Source organism: Zalophus californianus, chromosome 5, assembly GCF_009762305.2.
Source record: "Zalophus californianus isolate mZalCal1 chromosome 5, mZalCal1.pri.v2, whole genome shotgun sequence".
Classification (NCBI taxonomy): domain Eukaryota; kingdom Metazoa; phylum Chordata; class Mammalia; order Carnivora; family Otariidae; genus Zalophus; species Zalophus californianus.
The window spans coordinates 114,143,996-114,160,078 of NC_045599.1; positions in this window are offsets into that span (position 1 = coordinate 114,143,996).

Consider the following 16,083-nt stretch of genomic DNA (forward strand, 5'->3'; position numbering starts at 1 on the left):
ATCTGACACCTGATTCCCAATGGTTAACACTTGCCCTCCCACCTCTTTCACCCTTATTGGGCTTTCCAGTCCCTGGGGAAATGAAGCTGCTTGGTGTCTTGACCAACGGGTGGTCTAGGAGTCAGAGGGTAGGCTTATGTCCCAGCTCAGCTGCATGGACTGGGGTGACCACCCACCTGGCCCCCCTTTGCCCAAGGTTGGTTCAAAGTCCCCTTCTCTTACGCTGTATACTAAAACTAGCTGGAATTTAAATAAAAACTTGAAAAGGGAAACAAAACAAAACAAAGTCCCCTTCTCCTCTCTTTACGTGTTTGCCCTTGCCAATCTCACAACTAAAGCTATTAGTTTGCATCAATAACGCAACATGCCTTCAACTAATATTTAGTGACTGCTCTGCTCACCACGTGCCAGGCAGTGTTCTTTTTTTTTTTTAAGATTTTATTTATTTTAGAGAGAGGGAGGACAGAGAGAGAGGCAGAGGGAGAAACAGACTCCCCGCTGAGCAGAGAGCCGGATGCGGGACTCGATCCCAGGATCCTGAGATCATGACCCAAGCTGAAGGCAGACGCTTAACCGACTGGAGCCACCCAGGCGCCCCTCCAGGCAGTGTTCTTAATGTTTGCTGAAACACACACAGCCTCTAGTGTCAGGAGATGGACAATAAACAATTAACAGTAATTTAATAAGCAGAGAAAATACGCAGAATGTCAGAGGGTGATAAGCCCTGGGAAGGAAGAAACAAAACAAGGCAAGGAGAGTCAGTTAGGGGTGAGGCTACTGCCACTTGGAAGTGAGGGGTTGCAGGAGGCCTTATGGAGAAAATGACGTTTGAGCAGAGTCCTCCAGTAGGGAAGGGGGTGAAGCATGGGGATAAGGGGCAGAGGCCCAGGGTGCGGGTGGGACTTGCGGTGCAGGCTGTAGGCTGTGTGTTGCTGGAGCTGGGTGTGCAAAGCGAGGGATGATGGAGGATGAGGTCTGAGGATGCCGACGGGGCTGCTACCCATCAGGTACCCAAGCGGGCTTCTGTGAGGACTTGCTTGGGCTTTTACTCAGAGTTGGGAGGGAGGCCATGGCCAGGCATTCTAAAATGAATACCATTTTAGAAGGATGATGTTGCCTGCTGTATTGAGCACAGGTCGGGGGCGAGCCGGGGGTGCAAACAGCAACAGCCAAACCAGTTAAGAAGCATCCACGATAATCAGGACGAAAAGCAAACAGTGGCTCAGGCCAGGTAGTGTGGTGTGAGAGGAAATGAAAAGTAGTGAAATTTTGGATGATGTTTAAGTCACAGCCAGCAGGATGGGCAGAACAACTTCCAAATACACATTTCCAGTTGGTTTGTCTCCCAGCCACCAGTCCTGTGGTTTTGAGCTGGGACTGGACAACTCCATCTGGATATCATTGTAATGCTCCAAGTGTATCATGCCCCTAACCCCCACCCACTCTAACCACCTCTGCTCTGAATAGTTTCTTCCCCCTCCCCGCCAGATGTAGACTCTTAGAATCACGTGAAAGACTTCCTCACTCTCATATGTACTAGTTGATAATTCTAGATTTTTTCAGCATTGCCATTTGAATCCACACTTCCCTTCCAGCCCTACTGCCATAACCGTAGGTAGACGTCCCTATGTCCCTGTGGAATGTTCAATTCCACACATGCTGAGTACCAGTGACAGGCAAGGCCCTGCAGGAAATGCCAGGAGGAGTTGGATGCAATCCCAGCTCTCCAAGTGGCTGGCTGATAATGAGATGAGACCACAGCAATATGGGAGGCCACCAGCTGGTTGCACAGCAGCACACGCAAGACTGAGAGCCCAGGCCCCTGATAGAACCGGGGAGGGGCTGGTGCTCACACCACCCACGAAGGCTGAGCTGGCCAAGCAGGCCTGGAGCCACACCTCCTCACTATTCTACCCCAGCTCTGCCTGAGTGCTTCCTTGGCTTGCAGCTTCAAATCCCACAGCCATTACTCCAGAAAGACAGGCCTCAGCGTAGCGAAAGGATCATAATCTTTGAATCGCATACTCAGCACTTGAATCTCAGTTCTACCACCTGTTTGCTCCAGGCCTTTGATGAGTTGCTTAATTCTCTTCAGAGATAATAAAGTGGCTTGCACAGAGTCAGCATTTGATAAACAAGAACGAATATCAGATGCCAGTTTTTCCTCTTTCTGATTAACCTTTATAATACTACTAGAGTCATTTTCCTAAAACACAGCTCTTGGATTGTTGCATGGCTTGCAGGATCATTTACCTTAAAAAAAAGCCTCAGGGGTAGAGAATTTAATATGTGTGTGTGTATGTGTTTTAGTATTTATTATTGGAGTACAGTTGATACACAATGTTATATTATTCTCAGATGTACAACATGGGGATTTGACAATTCTGTACAGTCCTCAGTGTCCTCGGGAGAAGGACAGTCATCACCTGTCACCCTATAAATTATTACAATATTATCAACTATATTTCCTATGCTGTATTTTTCATCTTTGTGACTTATTTATGGTATACAGTACACACACACACACACACACACACACACAGTGGAATATTACTCAGCCATAAAAAAGAATGAAATTTTGCCATTTGCAACAACATGGAGGGACCTAGAGGGTATCATGCTAAATGGAATAAGTCAGTTAGAGAAACACAAATACCATAAGATTTCACTTATATGTGGAATCTAAAAAAAAACCAAAAGAACGAAACAAAAAACATGGACTCATAAATCCAGAGGATGGTGGACTGGGCAAACTAGGTGGAGATTAAGAAGGACAAACGTCCAGTATGGGTGTGTTTTTAAACTTGAATTCATATTTCTGTTCAAGTCTTTGACATCCTCAAGGCCTTTCACTGATAGAAATCACCTTCTTTTCCTTTAAAGACAAGCAAATGAAAGGAAACCTTTTTCATCTTCTCATTTCTCTTTAGACAACTCAGTAAAATTGAAAACATTAATTATGTGCCTGACATGTTCCTGGGCTGGGCAATAGGAATTCCAAAGATAGAATATTTGTTCCTTGCTTTCAGGGGTCTTATAGTCCCATGGGGAAGGCTGGATTCATATATGAAACAATTAGAGCAATATAATGGCGGAAGAAAAGTTAAGAAATGAAATGATCATTTGGAAAAATAAAAGAAAGCTCTGCGGAAAGCAGGGACCTCTCATTGAGTACCAAAAATTGACTAGATTGGGCGAGGTGGAAGGCAGGGACAGAAAATTCCAGTTGGGATCAATGCCCCTCTGTTCTGTTCTCTTTAACTCCCTGTTACGGTCTACTTCCCTACTGGACGTTTTATTCTGAAAATTCTGCATGAACACGGATACACTTTCTTGAATTTGAAAATCCACTCTAGAGCCTTCACACGCTCTCTCCCGCGGGAGGCCTCTACAGCACCTTGTTTAGGAACCCTAGCCCGCTCACCTCCTGCTAGTCCCCACTGAAACAGGACCTGCGTCGGGCAGGCAAAGCCTGGTAAGGAAGCTGAGATCACGTAGCAGCTTTGCTTCTCTCTGGGAGTTTTCTAACCCCCAAGTGAAGCAAAGTTTTCCCCACAGAAACCGAAAAGTTTCGATTTCCAGTTTAAAGTCAGAAGGCTCCTATTATGCAATTTGTTCCCACCATCTTTCTCACTTGCCATTGGAATGTTGATCTTAAGCAACTGTCTCTTCTACAAAAATACACAGGGCATCTTTTAACACAGTATCCTTTTTTATTTCATTTGGCTGGGTAAAGGCAGCGTTGTAAAAGCGAATTTAGAACTTGTCAACTGAATCTTGGTTAATCCCACTTGAGTCTAAAGAGACTAGATTACAATTTCCCTTCCGTTTCCTAGAAGTGAGACCTAAACTCAGTCTTGTTTCCTAGAACTCGTTGGACAAAGATTGTGTCCAAAGACAGCACTTCAATGTAGCAGAAAATTTTTTTTCTTAAAACCTGATGGCGCCCTCAAGTGGCACATCCCATTTCAGGATCCTAAATCTAACGACAGCCCTTTTCGGAAGTTTTGTTTTTTGGAAACTGGAGAGATTATTTTTCTAAGGGTCAATGGCTATCGGTTAGGTCTATTAACTTTTAAGATGACTATTCAAATTCTCCCTTTTTAGCCTTTGATCCCTGGAGCACTTGAGATATTCCTCGCTACCTGCTGCCACCAGAACAAAACTTTTAGAGGCATACAGAGCATGGTTGACAGGGTCTCTGAACATTCTCATGGGAAGGGGAATTTGCTCTTGTAGAGATTCATGCTGATTTGATGTTTGAGTAACATATTTTACCCTGGAAAGAATAAGTACATGCTTTGAAACTAAGCATAGTGCGGACCTCTTTCCTCCTACATATGCAGTCTCAAGAAGCCACCGTGATTTACACTTTACTACGTAGTAAATAGTGCTTCATTCTTTAGTTTCCTCTGAAGTGTCCATGATCAAATTACTGGTGGGATGAAAGAAGCACTTTGGTCATTATTTTTCAAGGCTGCCTTTGAACACAAAATCTTTGAAGCATTCTAAGTAGATGGATTCCGAGCTTCCCACAGGTTGGCAAACCATTCACCAGACCTCTTCATGACCCCTTGCCCAGTAGGAATGAGGCGGCTGATATGAGACACGGGAAGCCAAGGGCTGTGGCTGGACAGTTCAATCGCTATTGCATGGGTGTTTTATTAGTCACCTGAACCAAAGAATTAGCCTTCTAGAGGCTGGGAAGCAACTGCACTCCCCCTCCCCTCCCCTTATTCTAGCAGGCTGAGTGGTTTGATCAGAAGTCAGCAGAAGCCTAGCTTGGCATATGTGGACATGGTCTGGGGACTGGGAGAGCAAATAGCTTCACCCAACATCAGTCCGAAAAGAACCTAGAATGAGTCTCAGGCTTACACTTTCCCAATAATTTTGGTGTTATACACAGACTTCACATAAGGATCAAAGCAATTATCTAAGAGCTTAAAAACTACAGAAATAAGAAGGAAAAGCTCTAATAATGCCCCTTCATTGTTTTGAGGGTGGAGGATCAATTTCAAGAGGGTGTCATAGAGATTTGCACACAAGTATGGAGGCTCATTGGTTTCATAGACACCAGAAGGAGGTTGTTGTTGTTGCTAAGCTCATTAATATTCCTAAGAGAGCAACGAAGGTACCACTCTGCTGGTTTGGGGAGTACAGATCCCCGCACTGACTTGGTATGTTTAGTGGGCACAAAAGAGAAAGAGTTCCCTGGTTTTCACGCTCCCTCTTCAGGAAAGGGAAACTTTGTACCTTTCTCTTGCCACACAAAGCTGTTTCCATAAAGTTAACAGACTGCAGGATTAGAGGAGATTCATCCTGAGGAGAGAAGCCTCATGCTCCACGCTGTCACATAAATTCGTGTGCACGTGGGAGGGGACAGTACCTGTCAAGGATAGGACACCCCTGGCAGCTCTTCCACTGGCCAGCAGACACTGGGGAAAGAATTGAGACCTGGAGACACCCGCTGGATTTAGGCGCCTCAGATTCACAGTGGCCACTGGAGGGCGCCCCTGGGACTTGGGCTCGCGATTAATCACTTTGAGCAGGGCCCACAGGACTTTTAGCCGTACGGGCGCGGCTCCAGATGTATTCACAGGGTTTCTCAACATCAGCACTGTTACTATTTTGGACCAGATCATCTCTGTGGTGAAGGGGCTGCCCTGAGCCAGTGCAGCATGCATAGCCGCATATCTGGCCTCTAACCACGAAATGCTGGTAGACCCAGCCACCCCTCCCACCAGTCAAGACAAAAAACTTCCCCAGACATTGCCAAATGTGCCCGGGGGAACAAAATCACCCTCACCTGACAACCATATGTGGATTGAATGTCGGGTCTAGGTGTCAGTAGTCCATTGTTCTAAGGCTCAAATTCACTTTCCCCAAACTCTTCTTTAGTCTGGGGTCGACGGACAACTCTGCATTAAAAAGACACAAAAGTTGTTCTAGTCCACATCTGCAATCATTTCCCAGCTAAACCCCAGACCCAGGGCTCCCAGACCATTATGATATAGGTGTTGATCCCACTTTCTGTCTCTGCACCTGCCTGTGCTCTCTCTTCAGAGCCTCCTCCTCCAGCTCGGCCAAGAAGTGCCGACTTCTAGGAGGTGAGGCATTTTGTAAACTAATTTACACTAAGCTTTGTTCTTCATCTGGAATACTCCATCACATTGTCACACTGAGGCGCATGTGCATTTAAGTTGAGGGAATTGCCAGAAAGAGGGTGTGGTTTAAACGAATCTCTAACAGCAGAATTCCAGGCCCCACTGAATCTGTAAAACAGGAATATTAAGAGTATTTATCTCCTAAAGTTATAATGTGGATTAAATGAGCAAAGCACTCACAGCAGTGTCTGGCAAAAAGCAAACACTCTCAAAATACTAATTTTTGTTATTATTAGTAATATATTTTTTTATCAATCCAAGAGACATGTTGGGAAGAGAGGTAAGCTAGTTTACAGCCTGAACCAACTTCCCATTAAACTATTCTTGTCTCCACTCTCTGACCCGCATGCCTTTTCTAGATACCTGGAATAGACCCACCCAGACAGCAGAGCTCAATATGGAAAAACTAATCCACCTTGAAATCACTCCTTTGGAGTCACTTTTGAATATCCCACCTGGAGTCCAAAGATCATTAAATAAGTGAATGAGTTAAACTATAGAGAAAATGGACACAAATATCTGTGAAGCACCTACCCTGTGCAAAGTGCCATGAGGCTATCTGAAATCTTGGATCTAATCTACTGTGTGGTTATAACGATGTGGGCACTCAAATCTTGAGAGCCCATGACAGTGAGGGAGGGGGTAAGGTGTACTGTGTGGCGTGACGAGGAGGGACAAGTGACCCCACACAGCAGTTTGCTGGGGAGGGCATGTGACTGCGTGGGGGAGGAATGTTCTGAGCCTTTATTTGGGGGCCCTGGTGTGAGTGTGTTACCAGGAAGCCACTGCCCCTCAATCACAGAGTCCATACTCAGCTCAGTGGGAGTTGCTCATGTGCCATTTGCACCGCAGCATTTGTAGGATCTGAAACCCCAAACTCACACAAATAGCCTTTTCCAAACCTTCCAGTCATGTGCCCAGCATTCATGTTCTCTATGGCTTCTGGAAAATGCTCCGTGGAGGGTAAATGAACTAAATCACGAGTTTTGCTGAGCCAGAGAAATAGGAGCCTCACGAAAGTGCACACTGTTGCCTAATTTCCTTTGTTCCTTCCCAGTCGGGCAGAGAAGTGTGTTGAAGATCTGCGTGTGTGTGCATGTGTGTGTGTGTGTGTGTGTGCGTGCACGCGTGAAAGAGAGAGAGACAGAGATAGAAAGGGGAAGGGGAGGGAGGGAGTTATGAGTGAGAGAGAAATAGAGAGAAACAAAGAAATTGCTGGCTAGTTGCTTTACACTGGAAGGAAGGTGAGAGCTACCCAAGAGTGAAGAGCACTAGGGTTTTACTCCTGGCAAGCAGCAGCAGAGTCAATGTTATATTGTCTTGGGATTAATTTCCTTTAAAATAATTTGTATAAACTATAATTTTTCTGAAGATTTTTTATTTATTCATTTGAGAAAGAGGAAGCAACAGCATAAGCAAGGGGGAGGGGCAGAGGAAGAGGGAGAAGCAGACTCCCTGCTCAGTGGGGAGCCCTACCCAGGGCTCGATCCCAGTACCCTGGCATCATGACCTGAGTCGGAGGCAGATGCTTAACTGACTGAGCCATCCAGGCACCCGTAAACTATAATTTTTGTGTACAAGTTCACTCCAAGCTTCATCCTAGAGGTGATTAGTAATTTTTGAAAATCACAGGGTTATTAGTTATGCAGAATGCTAAACAGAAATCTAAATCCCAGGAGTCAATTTCCAGGCACTTAAAATATTCTTATTGAAACAAAACCTAAAAGAACATGTTAATTAGCATAAGGGATATCAGATAATTATAAGTATTAAGTTTAATGGTGTGAGAGTTTGATTTGGATTCTGTATAAGACTCACTGTCCTTGAATGAACGGTGTTTAAAATTCTGCAAAGCCTGGGATTTTAATAATTGGTTTCCAGATTTAAAATCCCTTTGGACCTGCTTCTGCTGGCGAGAAGGAGGACGTTATCACCAGGCTTGACTACAAAGATGGGTGCCCACTCACTCCTGTGAGGGCAATTTTGTGACCAGCGCAGATATGGGGCCTTTTTTCCCCTATACAGGCTGTGGGACCAAATTGTGACTTTGGGTGCAATTTGTCCCCCTCATTGTTCCACAACTTGGTAGTGGGTTATGGTAAAGGTGGTGTCTTCAAACCCTGCCCCCCACCCACTTTGAACCACCAAAAGATCAGCTTCCAATATTTACCAAAAAAGAACCAGACGTTTGCTGGTGGTCAAATAAACTTAAACCAGTTTGCAACAGTGTAAGCAGCCCTTTGACAGCAGTTCAGGGGATGGGGAGCTGGGCAAGACTTCTCATTTGAAAGTCTCTTTTGGGAAACCAGGCTTCATGGGGAGGGGGGACACAGGATTCCCCCACGTTCTGTGAAGTGAGTAATGGAGTGAGTCACCACCGGCAGGATCTCTCCGATCCTAAAAGGTTCAGTGAGGAGGCACCAAGCAGCGGTCCCCCAGAACACACACTGTGGCTGAGTCACAGCTGTTTCCTGGATATCGCTTCCTCAGGTGACATTTTCCAAGTCCCTGCCAGTGCCTGCAGATGCTCTAGCAAAGTGCCTGGCCCAGGGCCTTGGTTTTAGAGAGACTCGGCTTTTGGTCCCAACTCTCTTACTAGTAGACAGGGAGGAGATTCAGCACTCATCCCATAGGTTCTTTAGTCACATTTCCCTCTAGATATGTGTCTTTCTCTCTTGTGATGTAAAAACAGAAGCTGTAGCCCAATTCTTAAATAGGAAGGAAAGACGGTGGGGTTAGAGGCTAGAGGGAATGCAGAGAAATGCAGATACATCGTGATGGTGTCACTTGGAATGCCACCTCTCGGCTTCAGCAACTGTTCCGGCAACTGTGGGGCCTGCAAGGGACTTCTGGGCGGCTTGTGCTGATGGGATCACCAGGAATCTAATTTTGGCTAAAGGAAGTGCCTCCCACTGCCTGAGTCTCCAGAGCTGACTCTTAGAGGAAACAGAAGAAAATCCCCATGGGCCCCTATCTGCTTTAACTGTCTTCCATCGTTTTAAGTTCTTGCTCCCAAATGCTCTGGAAGAATAATCCTTGAAGTGGCCACTGCTGATTTCTATTTCCCTGTGGGAAATCTCAGCTCCTATATTCAGCATAGGTTTTCATTAGGAGAAGTCATGAAGACAGCAGAGGAACAGAAAGGTCCCAGGGCAGCAAGGGCAGGGCTGGCATTTGGGGGTAATAGGAGGTACACCTCATTGACATCTAAGTTTTTTCTGGGGTCTCTAAGTTCTGCTGCAGAAGGAATTCCTGCTCTCAAGTATTCTCCCACGAAAGCAATAAACCAGCAACTCCAAGTTGAAAAAAAAAACTTCAAATTCATTCCTTCATCAAATATTGATTGAGTACCTGCTATGTACCAGCCACTGTGGCAGCCCCTGGAGGTACCCCACAGATAATGGTGATGAGCATGGGGGCAGCAGCAAGGATGGAGCGAGGCAGGCCAATTCAGGTCATGTTTCGAAGGAGAGATGCAGAACTTGGGTTTTAGATACAGAGATGAGGGAGGACCAGGCTTGGGGGCAGAAATGAGGGGTTCTACTTTTGTCACATTAATTTTGAGATGTCTATTCGACCTCTGAGAGAGGAGGCAAGTAAGCTTTCCTTACGCAGCCCCAGGCTGCTCTCACAAAATACTATAGACTAGGTGGCTTACATGATACACGTGTATTTCTCACAGCTCCGGAGGCCGGGTAGTCCAAGATCAAGGTGCTAGCAGATCTGGAGCCTGGTGAGGGCTCGCTTTCTGGTTTACAGACAGCCTTCTTCTATCCTCACATGGCCGAGAGCAGAGACAGGAGGACAAGCTCTCAGGGCTCTTTCATAAGGGCACTAATCCCATCAGGAGGGCTCCACTCTCGAGAACTAATCACCTCCCAAAGGTCCCACCTCCTAATACCATCACTTTGGGGAGTAGGATTTCAACACATGGATGGGGAATGGGGGGCACAAACATACAGTCCATGACAAGGCTTTTGGCAACACGAGTAAGGCTGAAACCCAGGGGGAACGTCAGAACTAAAGATCTGAATTTGGGAGTCATATCCATGTAATACATCAAACCAGGCAATGGGAAAGAGTTTGCAGATGGAGAAGAAAGGAGGAGGCAGGGCTGAGCTCTGGGGCTCTGCAGCGGGCAGAGATTGCTTGGAGGACCAGGAGCCAGCGAAGGAGGCCGTGCAGGTGCAAGCACTGAGGCAACAGCTAAGCCAGGAGCCTGTCCTAGACAGAAGCCAGGAAAGGTAAATGCTTCAAGGAGGGAATAGTCAACTTGAATATTATGAGAACAGAGACACACCATTGATTGTGGCGACCGGTGACCGTGATACAAACAGATGCTGGGGAGCTGGGATGAGAGACCAGGTGAGAGTTGGCCAAAAAAAAAGTCCTTTCTCTGTTATAGGAAGGGACGTGTGTTCGGCTATAGAAACAGGATGAAATTTGGAGTCAGACCCTAAGATTAAGACTCATTGGCTGGGGCGCCTGGGTGGCTCAGATGGTTAAGCGTCTGCCTTCAGCTCAGGTCATGATCCCAGGGTCCTGGTATCGAGTCCTGCATCGGGCTCCCTGCTCCTTGGGAGCCTGCTTCTCCCTCTGCCTCTCTCTCTCTCTCTTTCTCTCTCGCTCTGTCTCTCATGAATAAATAAATAAAATCTTTAAAAAAAAAAAAAAGACTCATTGGCTGGACGATTTTGAGCACATATTGTTCCATATCTCGGCGTCAATTCACATCACAGGTTCAACAATAATGTCTGCTCCCCAGCGTTCTGGTTTTTGTTTTTAAATATTAATATATTTTTTTATGCCCTTGATCTCAGAAACTGAGCACAGCTTTCCTGCCCAATAGATTTTCCTGAGTGGGAAAGAGGCAACTCACCTACTCATACCTTAAGAATCAAGATTCAGTTACTCTCTTAGAATATCTCCCCATTTGATCATGAGGATTTATCAAAATTCCATGAAGACAGACTCTGCATTAATATTCTTAGTAACCTACTCATTCATTTATTTATTCATTCATTCAACACACCATCATTAAAAACCCATTATGGCCAAGCATGGTTATAGACACTGGAGCTACTGCAATGACCAGACCAAGTCCCCGCCACATGGAGTCCACATTATAGTGCGGGAAGGCAGACAATAAATAAGCACTCATGTGTATCAGGTGCAGTGATAGACGCTATGGAGGAAAATAAAGCAGGTTAAGTGGGATGAGGAGTTATTTTCCAAAGGCGACCAATTAAAAGACGTTTCAGCAGAGACCTGCAGGCATGAGGATGCAGAAGCGTCCCAGGCAGAGGAAACTGGGAGTATCAAGCTCCTGAGGAGAGAATGTACTTAGTTAGGGTGGTTGTCTAGTGTGGAGTCGACTTTTCCTTATCGCTCCACTCCAGACATATCTGGTGTCTTGTTGTTCCTTAGAGCTTTAGGTTTCACAAACAGCTACTTAGAGAAAGGAAATAAAGTTTAGTAAAATGATAGGTCGCTGATGTTTGACTAGGAAGCATTGTAATCTTTTAAAAAGCACACAATCGACACTCCTTCCATGCGGCCTTTTGATGTTTGCTAATTTAGGGCTACCATATTTCCCATCCTCTGGCGATCCCTAGATTTCCCCTCCCCTGCCCCTCCCCAAGGTCCCTCCACCTCTGTCTGTGTGTCACAGAAATCCCACACCCCTCCTTTGGCATAAGGCTGCTCTTGGGTGGTGGTGGTTGGGATCTGTCTTAGGTTGTAAAACAAAGTCTGTGAATTTGGTGTGATAAGGATCTGGGCTGTGGTGTTTGCTGAACTTCTAAGCACTTCCCTCCTTCCTTCCTTCCCACAGTGCAGTCCTCATGTAAATTCTGAGGCCATCTTCTTTTCCACATAGGACTAAACAAGAGGGAAGAGTGGAGGGTCAGAGGTGAGCACAGGTCATATGGGCCTTGGAGGCCTTGGTAAGGATGTTGGCTTTTTCCCTGAGAAATCCCTAAAATTGTAAACTTTTCTTGTCTCCTTACCTGTAGGTCACAGAAGCAGCATTGACCGATGTCATTGTCCCCATGCTACCCAATCTTCAGAATTTTCAGATCTCATGAAAACCTAGCCTTCTACTTCACCTACCTAGAACAATGCCAACACTGGTTCAATATTATACTTGACCTCCTCTGTGTCTGAGGGAGGAGTTTGCACTACAGGAGAAAAGAACACAGTTGTGCAAAGCTGATGAAAGACCAATCTCTCCCTCTCTCTCTCTCTCAAATATGAATAGTCACCATATAGTTTATTGATCCACCTGGGACACTATAGAAATCGAATGGTTACTATAAATAATTATTCCATGACAATAGACGTAAACCAGGCCTGTCTTGGACACACCAAGAGTAATGTCAATGTACATATAAGCAATTTTACATAACCAAAGGGAGATAAGGAAGCTGAATGGACTCCATTTTAGAAAGGCTCCACCTCTGCTGTTTTCCTGCTAGACTCTATTTACTCATGTTCTATATTTTTCCTTGCATCTGAGTAAAAACCATCATGTTCCCACTCAAAGGAGGAAGCAAGAAAGTGAATCATTCTCTCAGAGTCTCTGAGGCCCCAAACACCTGATAATATCTAAGAAGAGCTGGATCTCAAACATGTTCCAGAACATTCGCCTCAAACAAACCCCGGCTGACACCGGCATCAGTGACCCCTACCTTCTGTGATTTATAAAGTAACACCTACTGTGCACCTATCACTCGCCTCTGATCAGACCTGACCCTGGATTACTGAAGGAACACGTACCCTGGACCCCTTTCCAATATAAACATCCAGCCCCAAGCGATGAAGAGACTCATTCTCCTTTCCGTTCCGAGTCTCCCAGGTAGCCTGTGTGCTATTCTCTATCTGTCACTCCAGCTATTCAGTATACTCTGTTTTCATGTTTTCTGGCTTGAGTTTGATTTCTATCCTGTGCAAATCCAGGGAGGCTCTTGGCTGGGCCTGCAGGAGCCCCCTCCGGGTCCTCAGTCTCAGCCTGCCTGTATCAAAAGGAAAGGGAAGAAGGATCACACCAAAGATACTTCTAAGTCTTTCCAGCCCACGTGGAACCTGCCTTTGGTAGCGGACACCTTTCATCCCATTTCATAGAGAAAATTGAGGCTACCAAGCTCAATTCTCTGTGCTCTGACCTATACACTTGCCATATGCCCAAGTTCATCCTCCCCTCCTCTCTTCTTGTTCTGGACCAATGCGAACTTGCGTCTGGACCCCATTTCCTCCTGCCTCTTCCAAGGCCCACCTCTAGCATCCCCTCTCCTGGGATCGTCCGTCTCTCCTTTCCCCACCTAAAAGCAAGCTCTGATTCTAAAAATCCCTTTCCAGATATTATGTTCCCCTTATTCCTCGTCTAAATTCATTCCTCCTCCTCGATCCAAACACTTGAAGCACAATCCACACATGATGTCCCTTCTTTGTGTCCCACCCACTTAGGGCACTATCATTTCTGTCTCCCACTGAATATTAGAACTGTGCACATCAAAATTAGCTTTATCCAAAGTGGCCAAAACCACTGGACGCGGTCCATCTTTATCTTACTTGACTTTTTTTTTTTTCTTTTTTGATTCCTTTAGCACAGTTGAGCATTTGTAATAAACATTCTGGACTTCCTCAAGCCCCGTGCAACTAGAACCTCCCCGGTCTCTTGGCATCTCTCTCAGGCTGCTCATATGTGGTCTCCTCCAGAGTCATCATCACCAGTACATTACAATGAACTAATACCAGAGGAAGATATAAAAATACTTGGCCATTTCTACTTCCTGCAGGTGGCACCAGAGACAGGATCATAGGCAGGTGGGCTGAGAAGGGGCTGTGCAGAAGTTGGTGACACTCTTTATTTCTGCCTTGAAAATACTCTGGATCTGGATCTGGAGGAGCCACATGGCCAAGGGGTCTCCTTGGGGCATGTTTATCTTTCCAGGCTCACCACTTGTGGGTGTAGGTAGAACTGAGTCACATGTATAACTTGCATAAAGGGGAGGCCAAATGCAGCAGTAAAAAGTCTCTGGAAAGCAGAGTTCAACAATTTAAAACTCAATTTTTTTGTCCTAAGATAGCCAAAAATGGTTGCTCGTGGTTTCTTATGTTTCTTTAACTAGGGTTACCAGAACACAGCTTTGTATTAGAAATGCAAGTTCAGCAGAAATGTGTCTTCGCTAATGAAGCCTGGTGCCTATTGGTATTGTGTCTGAGTCCCTGGGGCTGGTCAGTGGGTGGTGGTGGCACTCTCTGATTTCCTAGTTATTGAGAAGTCCACAGGCCTCCTGTGGACATAGTAAGTGGCCATAAACTACCCCAGAGCTTGGGGACTCAGCACAGGGCTTCCACACGGGGCCTGACTCTACAAAGGCCCTGTGGGTGGGTTTGTGGGAAGAGCTTTCCACTTAGAGCTGGCCACGGGGACCCCTTGTCACTCGGTGGGTGACTTCACATCAAAGCCTAGGGCCTGATGGAGCCTTGGTTCTGAATGCAGCTAGGCAGAAAATGGTATAGTTGGAAGCAGAAGATTCACCACTTGTGGGAAGGTTACAAGAATTCCATTGTGGCCACAGACAAGAGCCAGCTTTGTGTGTTCCGTGCTGCTGAAAGGCCTCTGTAAAAATGCATTTGTTCAAGGCAACATGGAATGTCCGAGCTGGCGGGGACCTCCAAGACCATCTAACCCAACCTTCTCATTCTTTTTAATATAGGTTTCAAAATGTGGACTGTGGTAGGACCCCCATCATTGCATCCAGTCGCGTGATTTCAAAATTTTTTCCATCCCTTCAATGTTAAGCTAAACATTGACACCAAAACAAACAAGGATAGCCAGGTAAAACAAGGAGATTTTCGAAGCTAAATTCTTCACAATGACTGCTTCTGGGACAACCCTCATTTCTTTATTAACCCATGGCCAACTGACTTCTGTCCTCACTCTCTATAAAAACAGTCTCAAGGCCTTTGGGTCCCCCTTCCTCTTGGGTTCTTATGACATTTCCACCAACCCATTCTTCAAAGTCTACCTCGAACACCAAAAAGGGCCCCTGCCCCCCTCATGTCCATCATCTATGGCCTTTTGTTCTAGTTTAAACCTCGTTAGTGGGGTTTTGTTCCTGGCAAGCAAACTAGTATGGGGGGGTGATTTTTTTTTTAAGATTTTATTTATTTATTTGAGAGAGAGAATGAGGTAGAGAGAGAGCATGAGAGGGGAGAGGGTCAGAGGGAGAAGCAGACTCCCTGCTGAGCAGGGAGCCCGATGTGGGACTCGATCCCAGGACTCCAGGATCATGACCTGAGCCAAAGGCAGTCGCTTAACCAACTGAGCCACCCAGGCGCCCGGGGGAATGATATTTTTTAAAGGAAACAAATCCCTGCACCCTTCCACACCCATCTATTTCCTTGTTCCCTTGGTCTTTGTATGTCTTTGAACAGAATCTTTCAAGGAAGGGATAGCTCACTTTGCTTAAAGGCAGGAATAGTTAGCAGTCCAAAATGCTGCCTCCCATTGGGTGTCAAGAACATTATATACATGGTCTCATTTCACCTCAAAACATCCATAAGGAAGTAGGTAGTACACCATTTTTCAAATGTTAAAACAGAGGCACGTAGGTTAAACAGCTTGCCTTATTGAGCGCTGGAGCTGGGATTTGAACCTCTCACCACTCACCCAGTCAGAGGTTATAGAACCTACATGAAAAGCTGCCTCATGGGGCTTTTACCAAATCATGGGGCTGTTACCAAACTGCTGCTCAGCTATGTTATCCCCCACCCTTCCCCTCCTTACAGTTACTATTTCAACTTGGGTCTAGGGGTTCTTTGACCTCCTGGGGAAAAGGGGGCTGAATGTGCTTGGGTTCCTGACAGTCAGACTGGCCCAACTCCAGTCTCCTGGTTTCCAAGTCTCCCCCTG